Below are 11,424 nucleotides of genomic sequence, written 5' to 3' on the forward strand. Positions count from 1 at the left end.
AACAACTCCATTTGCTTGAGGTCTATAAGGAGATGAGTGATGGTGTTGAATACCGTATTTTTGTAATAATTCTTGACATTCTGCTTGAAAGTGAGTTCCATTGTCACTTATCATCTCGTGTGGGACTCTATATCGGCAAATAATATTCCTTTCGATAAAGAGTGCTACATGTTTTGAAATGAGTTTAGCGTATGACCGCGTTTTAACCCGCTTCGTGAAGTAATCAATTGCTACTAAAATATATTCGTTACCTCATGTCCTACGAGGGTAATTTTACCAATAATATCAATTCCCCATGTTGAAAATGGCCTTGGCGAAGTGTAGGTGTAGAGTAGAGATGGAGGAACATGTTGCAAGTTAGCGTATATTTGTCATTTAGGGCATCCTTTTACATATTGATGACAATCCCTATTTATGGTAGTCCAATCGTATCTGTAGACACCCATTTGTGTCTCCCCAAAACCAAACCCAGTGATGAGTATCTTTCACGTCGAATCATAATCGAATGAAAGGAAAGTGTGGAAAGGTCTAGTGTTGCGGAAAGTTTTAATTTCTTTTCTCTTCTCTCTGTTTTTAAAACTTTATTTTTAGAAAACAGTCGATCCAGTTTGGTTGGTCCATGATATGGGTCCAATAGTAGTGTAGTTGGATGGGGCTTGCAAAGACCTTTCCAATGATATATTATAAGCCCAATTCCGATGAATATTGAGGAAGTTATGGCCAATTTACCAAACTGGGCCCGGTTTGAGCCTTATGTGCGGCCCAATGATCTAGGGGAGGGCCTAATATGATTTATCATTCCTAATGCAATTAGGAATGGTTTTAGTCTTCTAGAATCTTCTAGAAGGTTCTATTCATTCCTAATTCAATTAGCATTGATAAGTTGACTTTGTTAACTTTTCAGAGTTTTAATCAAAATCAAATAGCATTTTCGAAGAAATTATATTATTTTATCCTCCAGTACGGTAAACTTATCGGATTTTCAAAAACGCGTTAGAATTAAGACTGGCGTCCAACCCCAGGCCTTGGCGCCTGATACCAGGCTTGGCGCCAGGCGCCAGCTAGCCAGGGTTGACGCCAACCTTGTTTCCTGAGCGTCAGACTCTGTTTTGTAAATTATCTTTTTGGGCTGCTTTTCTCTATAAATATCGTATCAAAAACTCCGTTTTGAGGGACCAATGGAATTCATTCGCAAGCTTTCATCAACAATCATTAATTCTTTAGCATTCTTTGATTCAATTCTTTCTTCTTACTTTGTTTTCATACAAAATTCCGCATTCACAAGATCTAGAAACACCTAGCCATATTCGAAGTTGCCTTCGCCCTAGGTGTGAAAGGTTTAATTTCTGAGGGTTTGGTCCCAAATCTCTCTTCCAATTATTTAATTTGATTGCTTTGATTATTATTTTCCTTGAAGTTACTAACGTGTGTATTTTGTTATTAGAAAGAGGTATGAAGCATCAAAGTAAGTACTTTAATGGTTTGATTGATATTATGATGTAGAAATCATGCTTAGATTGTTATTTTGATTACTAGTATCATGTCTAGGGTAACTTTAATATTAAGTATGATTAAAAGTACGATGCTTCCTATATTCTTCCTAATATTTATAATTGTTAGTATCATGTTAGGGTTAAACATTTGATTTTTATTGCTTACTGACATGCTAGGATTTGTTATTAATCTTGTTAGTATCATGCCTAGGATCTTGCTATTATTATGCTTTAATATTAACATGATTATTATTATGGTTAATATGATTGTTATTATGGTTATTATTTCATTGTTATAATTTATGATCATGATTATATTTTATACTTTGATTATTATGTTGCTTGATTTATATTGTTATTGCTTGATCACACCTTTTATGCATGTTTAAAGGGAATTTGTACTTGTAATCACGCTTAATAAGATATTTCATAATCTTGTTAGGGTTAATGTTATTATAATTCAAGTGATCGTCAATAATAGATTTATTTGTGCATTAATATTCAACCAACATAGATTAAAAAGGTTTAGGGTTAATCCTATTGATTGCATGTTAATCGAAAAGCGCACATGAATACGATCGGAATAAAGTAGAGGCCTATTATTAGGGCAGGTTCAATCTATTTTAGGTTGGATTTGTACCTTCATCCCCAAACCCTTATTTGGTTCCTGACCTTCTGGAGTTGACGATCTCTTGGATCGTTAAGGGGTGTAACCTTCATCCTATGAACGGTTTACAAGTTCCTTAAAAACTTGTTGGCGACTCTTTTGCTCTATCTTCTTCCCTTTTGGACGCCACCGTACTTTAGTGTATGATCACAGTGGGGTTCGAGCTAGTGGGATTTAAAGGCTTGAAATTATTCCCTACAGTATCCTTCTTGCATTATCTTTTGGACTAGCATTTTGCCATTAAAGTGAGTTCCATAATACCTTCGTGGACTATCCTCATAGCTCTTTGGGCTTCCTTTTTCCCTTCACATAAGAGAGCTCAACCCTTAGGTACATATTGGGTGGCCAAGAGCTTTAATTCTCGTTTTGTTCTTTTGTCAGCATGAGGTGAATGTTCTCCTTTAGTGACGTAATTGAGTATATCTGTATACTATGGATCTTCTTCTTATTCTTCTTCGTAGACCGCTTCATCATCTTATATGGATTAAATGTAAGCCAGTTTATGCCTTTTTTCTATGGTTAAAGTGTTGGGGTTTGGTAAGTCCAACTTATCGCGGAAACGACCAGACCCAAAGAACCACTCGCAATTAATTAAACCATAAAGCATAACAAATAAGCATAAAAGGATAAAATCGGAATGTACCTTTGACGCGTGCTTCGCCCGACCTAATGGGTTCTTACTTGAAAGCTTTAGCTCCGAAAATACCGAGCCTCCAACGGTATCCACCCACAAAGGACGAACACCGAATTTTTAGGTCCGCTGCCTTGGAGTTAGCAAGGTCCAACCAAAACCCGAGTGATTAAATGAGTTCAAAGGTTTTCACAATGGTGATGCCTTTTTCAATTCTCACTCAAGTGATTTTCCCAACACCCCAACTTGGGTATTTATAGGGAAAAAAAGAGAGTGAAAAGGCTCTCCCATCAATATGGGAGAATTTGATTTTTCTATTTTATTTTAAAGATTAAATAAAATTAATAATCAAACTAGTAATAAATCAACAAGTGGCAAGCTCATGAGAGAGGTTAGGTGAGGACCATTTGGAGAAGGGGGACCAAACTTGCTCCCTATTTCCTCGCTAAAAACCAAACAACACACTCCTCAAACCTCCTCTTAAATCGCGCTACATGACACCACACTTGGGCACCAAGGCACTTAAGGTGGGCTGCCATGTGCGGCTGCCAGCAGGCCCAACACAAGCGTCCGGGCTGCTAGTGCTGCTGGCCAGCAAGCCCACCACGGCTTGTGCAGGCTACACGTGTTCTCAGCCAGCAAGCCACGCATCAAGGATGTGGGCTGCTGGTGAGAGCTGATGCTCCTTTTGCGCCTTGGCCCAGCGCTGCTAACCTTGCGATGTTAGCTTTGGTGCGCTAGCAGGCACTAGCCAGCCTAGGCTTGGCTTGGTGCGCATGCTAGCCACCATGATATATCAAATGCCCCTAGCACTCGGTTTTCTCGGGGCATTCCGGTACCCTCCACAAAAATGACGGAAAATTTTTGCATTTTCGAGTCACACGATCACATTACAATGCACACACGAGTCATAAGTCACACGTGTCATTTCACTTCGAGTCGAGTCAACCTCGACTCAGTCAAACATATCGAGTCAAGTTTATACCTTGAGTCGTGTTAAGTGGATGAGTCAAGCAACATTAAGCCTTAGGTCAACCCTAAGATAATTAAAGAAATTGGCAAAGTTCTATAGTAAAAAATAAATACAGGTGCAGCAGAATAGGGAAGACCGTACTCCAGCGCCTGGCGCCAGAAATATCTCAGCAACGATAGAGCTCGAAGCCTCTCAGAAAGGTGATTTCGACTTCATACAGCAATTTTGGGTTCCTTGGTACGCCAGTTAGCCCCTATAAGCGATTTGACATGATTAAGTAGTCGGTTTGATTACAGTCTAAGTGATCGACCTGACGAAAGATCGTCTCACTTAGCTTAAGCGCCTAAAACACTGTCTCATTACAATCGGTTCAAAAGCAAGCACTTAAACGACAATATTTCCATATATGGATTGTCGCTCATTCTTATTAAACGACAAAGTTTTCCAAAATTGGATTGTCATCCCTAACTGACAATATTTCTAAAAATGGATTGTCGTGCGTCTTCTTCAACGACAATTTTTCCAAGATTGGATTGTCATCTCTGGCAAAGTTTCCAAGCGTGGATTGTTGTGCTCCTTCTTTGTTTGGCAAGTTTTTCCAAGTTCGGATTGTCATACATTCATAGATCGCTGGCAATTTTTCCGAGATTGGATTGTCACACACTTAGTTCCCTATAGCAAAATTTCCCAAAGGATTGTTGTAGGTTTCTATTCATCATAAATATCGGCAAAAGTTCCTCAACGTGGATTGTCATTCATTTCAATAAGTGGCAAATTTTCCCGAAGTGGATTGTCGGTCGACTCTTTTTTGCAAATGTTCCAAGACGCGGATTGTCAAGTGTGGCAATATTTTCCTAAAAGGATTGTCGCATAGCGTTGGCAAATTTCCAAGGTGGATTGCTTTCAAGAGTTATATTCCAAGATGTGGATTGTCGATCGTAGCAAAGTTCTTATGAAAGATTGTTATGAAGCATTGGCAACTTTTCCAAAAATTGGATTTTGGCAAATTTTCCGAGGTACGGATTTTCGCTTCATCGTGACAACATTTCCAAGGATGGATTGTTACGTGGCATTGACAACTTTCCCTAAATCGGATTGTCATACATCATACAAGAGTTGTGTTGGCAACTATTCCCAAAGAAAAGAGGATTGTCATCACAGCAAAAGCACCGACATACTGGTTTATAAGCAGCAAAGCACCGACGTACTGGCATAGAAAATATTAAAAAGCAGTGATCTTTTCGAAGACTATCACAGCGGAAAAAAGAAGCTCTTTGTTCAGAACGTCAAAGCAGCAAAGTGGCATTCCCTAGCTTGCGGAAAGTTGTCACAAACAACTGAAGGTAATTTCGGGCGAAGTTGTCTTCGATCATATTCCCTTAGGCATGGAAGATGATCATAATGCGGATGAGGATTATTTGATGAGAAATAATCTTCGATGGTATTCCCTTGGACGTGGAATATTATCAATGCGGATGAGGATTGTTTCGAGAGAAATAGTCTTCGATGATGTTCCCTTGGACGCGGAATATTATCATTGCGGAGGAGGATCGTTTCAGGCAAAGCAATCTTCTAATTTGGAAGCAGTTACAGGCGTAGCGGTTTTCAAGCGAGATGACATTCTCTAGCTTGCAGGAGGTCATCAAAACAATCGGTTACTTTCAGAGACTTGTGCTCGACGGTGCAAGATACGCGTTTCTTAATTCTTCTATCTATTTAACTAATGCTAGTTTTGCAGGTAACGGCGTTACAAGATTGATTTAGGATCGCAGAACGTTCTGAATCATTCTCCGTCCCTATCGCTACTTTGACTTTTGTTTTTGAAACTTGCGTTTCTCCAAACTCACTCAAAGTGGGGGCTTCTGTAGACACCCATTTGTGTCTCCCCAAAACCAAACCCAGTGATGAGTATCTTTCACGTCGAATCATAATCGAATGAAAGGAAAGTGTGGAAAGGTCTAGTGTTGCGGAAAGTTTTAATTTCTTTTCTCTTCTCTCTGTTTTTAAAACTTTATTTTTAGAAAACAGTAAATCCAGTTTGGTTGGTCCATGATATGGGTCCAATAGTAGTGTAGTTGAATGGGGCTTGCAAAGACCTTTCCAATGATATATTATAAGCCCAATTCCGATGAATATTGAGGAAGTTATGGCCAATTTACCAAACTGGGCCCGGTTTGAGCCTTATGTGCGGCCCAATGATCTAGGGGAGGGCCTAATATGATTTATCATTCCTAATGCAATTAGGAATGGTTTTAGTCTTCTAGAATCTTCTAGAAGGTTCTATTCATTCCTAATTCAATTAGCATTGATAAGTTGACTTTGTTGACTTTTCAGAGTTTTAATCAAAATCAAATAGCATTTTCGAAGAAATTATATTATTTTATCCTCCAGTACGGTAAACTTATCGGATTTTCAAAAACGCGTTAGAATTAAGACTGGCGTCCAACCCCAGGCCTTGGCGCCTGAAACCAGGCCTGGCGCCAGGCGCCAGCTAGCCAGGGTTGGCGCCAACCTTGTTTCCTGAGCATCGGACTCTGTTTTATTAAATTATCTTTTTTGGCTGATTTTCTCTATAAATATCGTATCAAAAACTCCGTTTTGAGGGACCAATGGAATTCATTCGCAAGATTTCATCAACAATCATTAATTCTTTAGCATTCTTTGATTCAATTCTTTCTTCTTACTTTGTTTTCATACAAAATTCCGCATTCACAAGATCTAGAAACACCTAGCCATATTCAAAGTTGCCTTCGCCCTAGACGTGAAAGGTTTAATTTATGAGGGTTTGGTCCCAAATCTCTCTTCCAATTATTTAATTTGATTGCTTTGATTATTATTTTCCTTGAAGTTACTAACGTGTGTATTTTGTTATTAGAAAGAGGTACGAAGCATCAAAGCAAGTACTTTAATGGTTTAATTGATATTATGATGTAGAAATCATGCTTAGATTGTTATTTTGATTACTAGTATCATGTCTAGGGTAACTTTAATATTAAGTATGATTAAAAGTACGATGCTTCCTATATTCTTCCTAATATTTATAATTGTTAGTATCATGTTAGGGTTAAACATTTGATTTTTATTGCTTAGTGACATGCTAGGGTTTGTTATTAATCTTGTTAGTATCATGCCTTGGATCTTGCTATTATTATGCTTTAATAATAACATGATTATTATTATGGTTAATATGATTGTTATTATGGTGATTATTTCATTGTTATAATTTTATGATCATGATTATATTTTATACTTTGATTAATGTTGGTTGATTTATATTGTTATTGCTTGATCACACCTTTTATGCATGTTTAAAGGGAATTTATACTTGTAATCACACATTATAAGATATTTAATAATCTTGTTAGGGTTAATGTGATTATAATTCAAGTGATCGCCAATAATAGATTTATTTGTGCATTAATATTCAACTAACATAGATTAAACAGGTTTAGGGTTAATCCTATTGATTGCATGTTAATCAAAAAGCGCACATGAATACGATCGGAATAAAGTAGAGGCCTATTATTAGGGCAGGTTCAATCTCTTTTAGGTTGGATTTGTACCTTCATCCTCGAACCCTTATTTGGTTCCTGACCTTATGGAGTTGACGATCTCTTGGATCGTTAAGGGGTGTAACCTTCATCCTATGAACGGTTTACAAGTTCCTTAAAAACTTGTTGGTGACTCTTTTGCTCTATCTTCTTCCCTTTTGGACGCCATCGTACTTTAGTGTATGATCATAGTGGGGTTCGAGCTAGTGGGATTTAAAGGCTTGAAATTATTCCCTACAGTATCCTTCTCGCATTATCTTTTGGGCTAGCATTTTGCCATTAACGTGAGTTCCATAATACCTTCGTGGACTATCCTCATAGCTCTTCGGGCTTCCTTTTTCCCTTCACATAAGAGAGCTCAACCCTTAGGTACATATTGGGTGGCCAAGAGTCTTAATGCTCGTTTTATTCTTTTGTCAGCATTGAGGTGGATGTTCTCCTTTAGTGACGTAATTGAGTATATCTGTATACTATGGATCTTCTTCTTATTCTTCTTCTTAGACCGCTTGATCATCTTATATGAATTAAATGTAAGCCGGTTTATGCCTTTTTTCTATGGTTAAAGTGTTGGGGGTTTGGTAAGTCCAACTTACCGCGGAAACGACCCAGACCCAAAGAACCACTCGCAATTAATTAAACCATAAAGCATAACAAATAAGCATAAAAGGATAAAATCGGAATGTACCTTTGACGCGTGCTTCGCCCGACCTAATGGGTTCTTACTTGAAAGCTTTAGCTCCGAAAATACCGAGCCTCCAACGGTATCCACCCACAAAGGACGAACACCGGATTTTTAGGTCCGCTACCTTGGAGTTAGCAAGGTCCGACCAAAACCCGAGTGATTAAATGAGTTCAAAGGTTTTCACAATGGTGATGCCTTTTTCAATTCTCACTCAAGTGATTTTCCCAACAACCCAACTTGGGTATTTATAGGGATAACAAGAGAGTGAAAAGGCTCCCCCATCAATATGGGAGAATTTGATTTTTCTATTTTATTTTAAAGTTTAAATAAAATTAATAATCAAACTAGTAATAAATCAGCAAGTGGCAAGCTCATGAGAGAGGTTAGGTGAGGACCATTTGGAGAAGGGGGGACCAAACTTGCTCCCTATTCCCTCGCTAAAAACCGGCCAACACACCCCTCAAACCTCCTCTTAAATCGCGCTACATGACACCACACTTGGGCACCAAGGCACTTAAGGTGGGCTGCCATGTGCGGCTGCCAGCAGGCCCAACACAAGCGTTTGGGATGCTAGTGCTGCTGGCCAACAAGCCCACCACGGCTTGTGCGGGCTACACGTGTTCTCAGCCAGCAAGCCACGCATCAAGGATGTGGGCTGCTGGTGAGAGCTGATGCTCCTTGTGCGCCTTGGCCCAGCGGTGCTAACCTTGCGATGTTAGCTTTGGTGCGCTAGCAGGCACCAGCCAGCCTAGGCTCGGCTTGGTGCGCATGCTAGCCACCATGATATATCAAATGCCCCTAGCACTCAGTTTGCTCGGGGCATTCCGATGCTAGGGGGTATTTTGGTGTTGTTGATTTATTATTATTTTCATGTCTCGTCTTTTACTATTTTGACTCGACTTCCGACGCTCGGTTTCGACGCTCTAAGCTCGAATTTTCGACGTCTAAATATTTAATACTCGGGAGACGAATTAATTTCTTCCGAATTAATTCATCGAGTTGGTTCGTATATTTGCTAGGGTGTGACCCGAAGGGTTCGGTCAAGATTAAGCTGTAATGTTAATTATACATTAATATTACTGATCGGAAGCGGCCTCCACCCAGGCATTTCGATTACTTGACCTTAATGAATATATTAGCTTTCTAATAATTCTGAACCCGCTATCAGAATAATACACTTGTTCGAAGGACAACATTCCTTTCAATCTCCCACTTGTCCATCCGGACAAGTGCGCATTTTGTGTACAGCCTTTTTGCCTATGTCTCTTCATATCTCTTCATGAACTATAAGGTAAGATTATTTCGTCATCCTTATTACGTCTAGAAGTGTTTCTCGATTGCGAGTCCGACTGTTAATAAACAGATGATTTCTAAAATCCATCCGAGCACGTCCATGCATTTTTACAGTCTCGCTCTACGAGAGGCCTTGTATACAACAAAGACATCTTCCCTATTTTAGTAGGGGGACATTCCCATTCTTGTAATGTAGCTCCTCTTACTGAGAGTACCTAGCCGCCCGAGTGCTGCCGTTATAATCCCATATTACGGCAGACATTTGACAACATCAAAACGGACTAGTACACAAACAAGAGAACTCACAATACTCATGGTCAAGGAAATAGGTTCCAATAGCCATAATGAGAAGTATACTTATGACGATTTTTAATCACTTAAAGTATTCTCATAGGTCGATCCAGTATGGTTCTAAACCAATACCTGTGCAAATGATTTATGACAATCATGTCCTCGGAGCACAAGAAACAATGCTATAAATCAGACTGCACACTAATCTCAATTGGTCATTAATCGTCCATCGTTTAAATAACCTCGATTAGGGATAATTTTCGATTATAATATTCAATGTTCACTTAATAGGTGTTTCCTTACCAAGACTGGTCTTGATACCCTATTTTGAATATTCCAATAATCGAATGGACTCATTATTTAATCCTAAACAAAAATTAAATAGCAACGGAGTAATAAAATATTGCATGAAATTTATACTACTCCAAAACTTGAATGATTTTTCGTAGTGTCTTACATTAAATGTTCAAAATTTAACTAAAACAGTAAACAAAGAAATCAAAGCCAGTCTCCTACATGCCTGATTCCCATTGCCTCAACGTGCTTGTTGTGCTTCACTTGAGGCAAAGGTTTAGTAAGTGGATCGACTACATTGTCATCCGTTCCATTTTACATGTTTGAATTTCTAATGTTCCCTTGGCTCTCTGGCCTGAGCAATAGCTCCATTGTTGTCACAATAGAGGGCTATTGGACCCTTTATGGAGGGTACAACATTAAGTTCGCCAATGAACTTACAAATCTAAACATCCTCCTTAGCTGGCTCATCAGCTGCTAAGTACTCGGCTTCAGTTGTAGAATCTGTAGTTGTACTATGCTTGACACTCTTCCAACTGAACGCTCCTCCATTTAGACTGAACACGTATCCAGATTACGATTTGAAATCGTCTCTGTCTGTCTGGAAGCTTATGTCGGTATAACGTTCAACAACTAATTCTTCTAAACCACCATATACCAGGAATTTATCCTTGTACCTTTTCAGGTACTTTAGGATATTCTTGGCCGTAGTCCAATGGGCCTCTCCTTGATCTAATTGGTAACGACTCATAGCACTCAAGGCATACGATATATCTGGCCTAGTACATATCATGGCATACATGATCGATCCAATAAGCGAAGCATATGGAATCAGATTCATTATTTTCTGCTCATTTGGTGTCTATGGACACTTCTTCTTGCTCAGAGTTATGCCATGTGACATTGGCAGGTGACTTCTCTTGGCCCTTTCCATGCTAAATCGAGCAAGTACCTTATCAATATAAGTCCTTTGACTTAATATAATCATCCTTTTTGATCTATCCCTATAGATCTTGATGCCAAATATGTACTAATCCTCTCCTAATTCTTTCATTGAGAAACACTTTTCGAGCCAGGCCTTTACAGACTCTAACAACGAAATGCTGTTTCCAATTAGCAATATGTCATCGACATATAAGACTAAGAAGGCAATGTCACTCCCACTGACTTTCTTGTAAACACAAGATTCATCTGGATTCTTAACCAAACTTACTGATGGCTTCATCGAATCGCAGATTCCAACTTCTACTAGCTTGCTTTAGTCCATAAATGGATTTCTTAAGCTTACAAACCTTCCCAGCATTGTATTGGTCGACAAAACCTTTAGGCTGTGTCATGTACACAGTTTCTTCCAAAATACCATTTAAGTAGCCGGTTTTGACGTCCATCTGCCATATTTCATAGTTATAATATGCAGCAATCGCTAGGAGGATTCGAACGGATTTAAGCATTGCGACTGGTGAAAAGGTTTCATTGTAATCAATACCATGAACTTGTCTATAACCTTTTGCCACCAATCTAGCTTTGTAAATGAATACATTTCCATCTT

Source organism: Chenopodium quinoa, unplaced genomic scaffold (assembly GCF_001683475.1).
Source record: "Chenopodium quinoa cultivar QQ74 unplaced genomic scaffold, ASM168347v1, whole genome shotgun sequence".
Classification (NCBI taxonomy): Eukaryota; Viridiplantae; Streptophyta; class Magnoliopsida; order Caryophyllales; family Amaranthaceae; genus Chenopodium; species Chenopodium quinoa.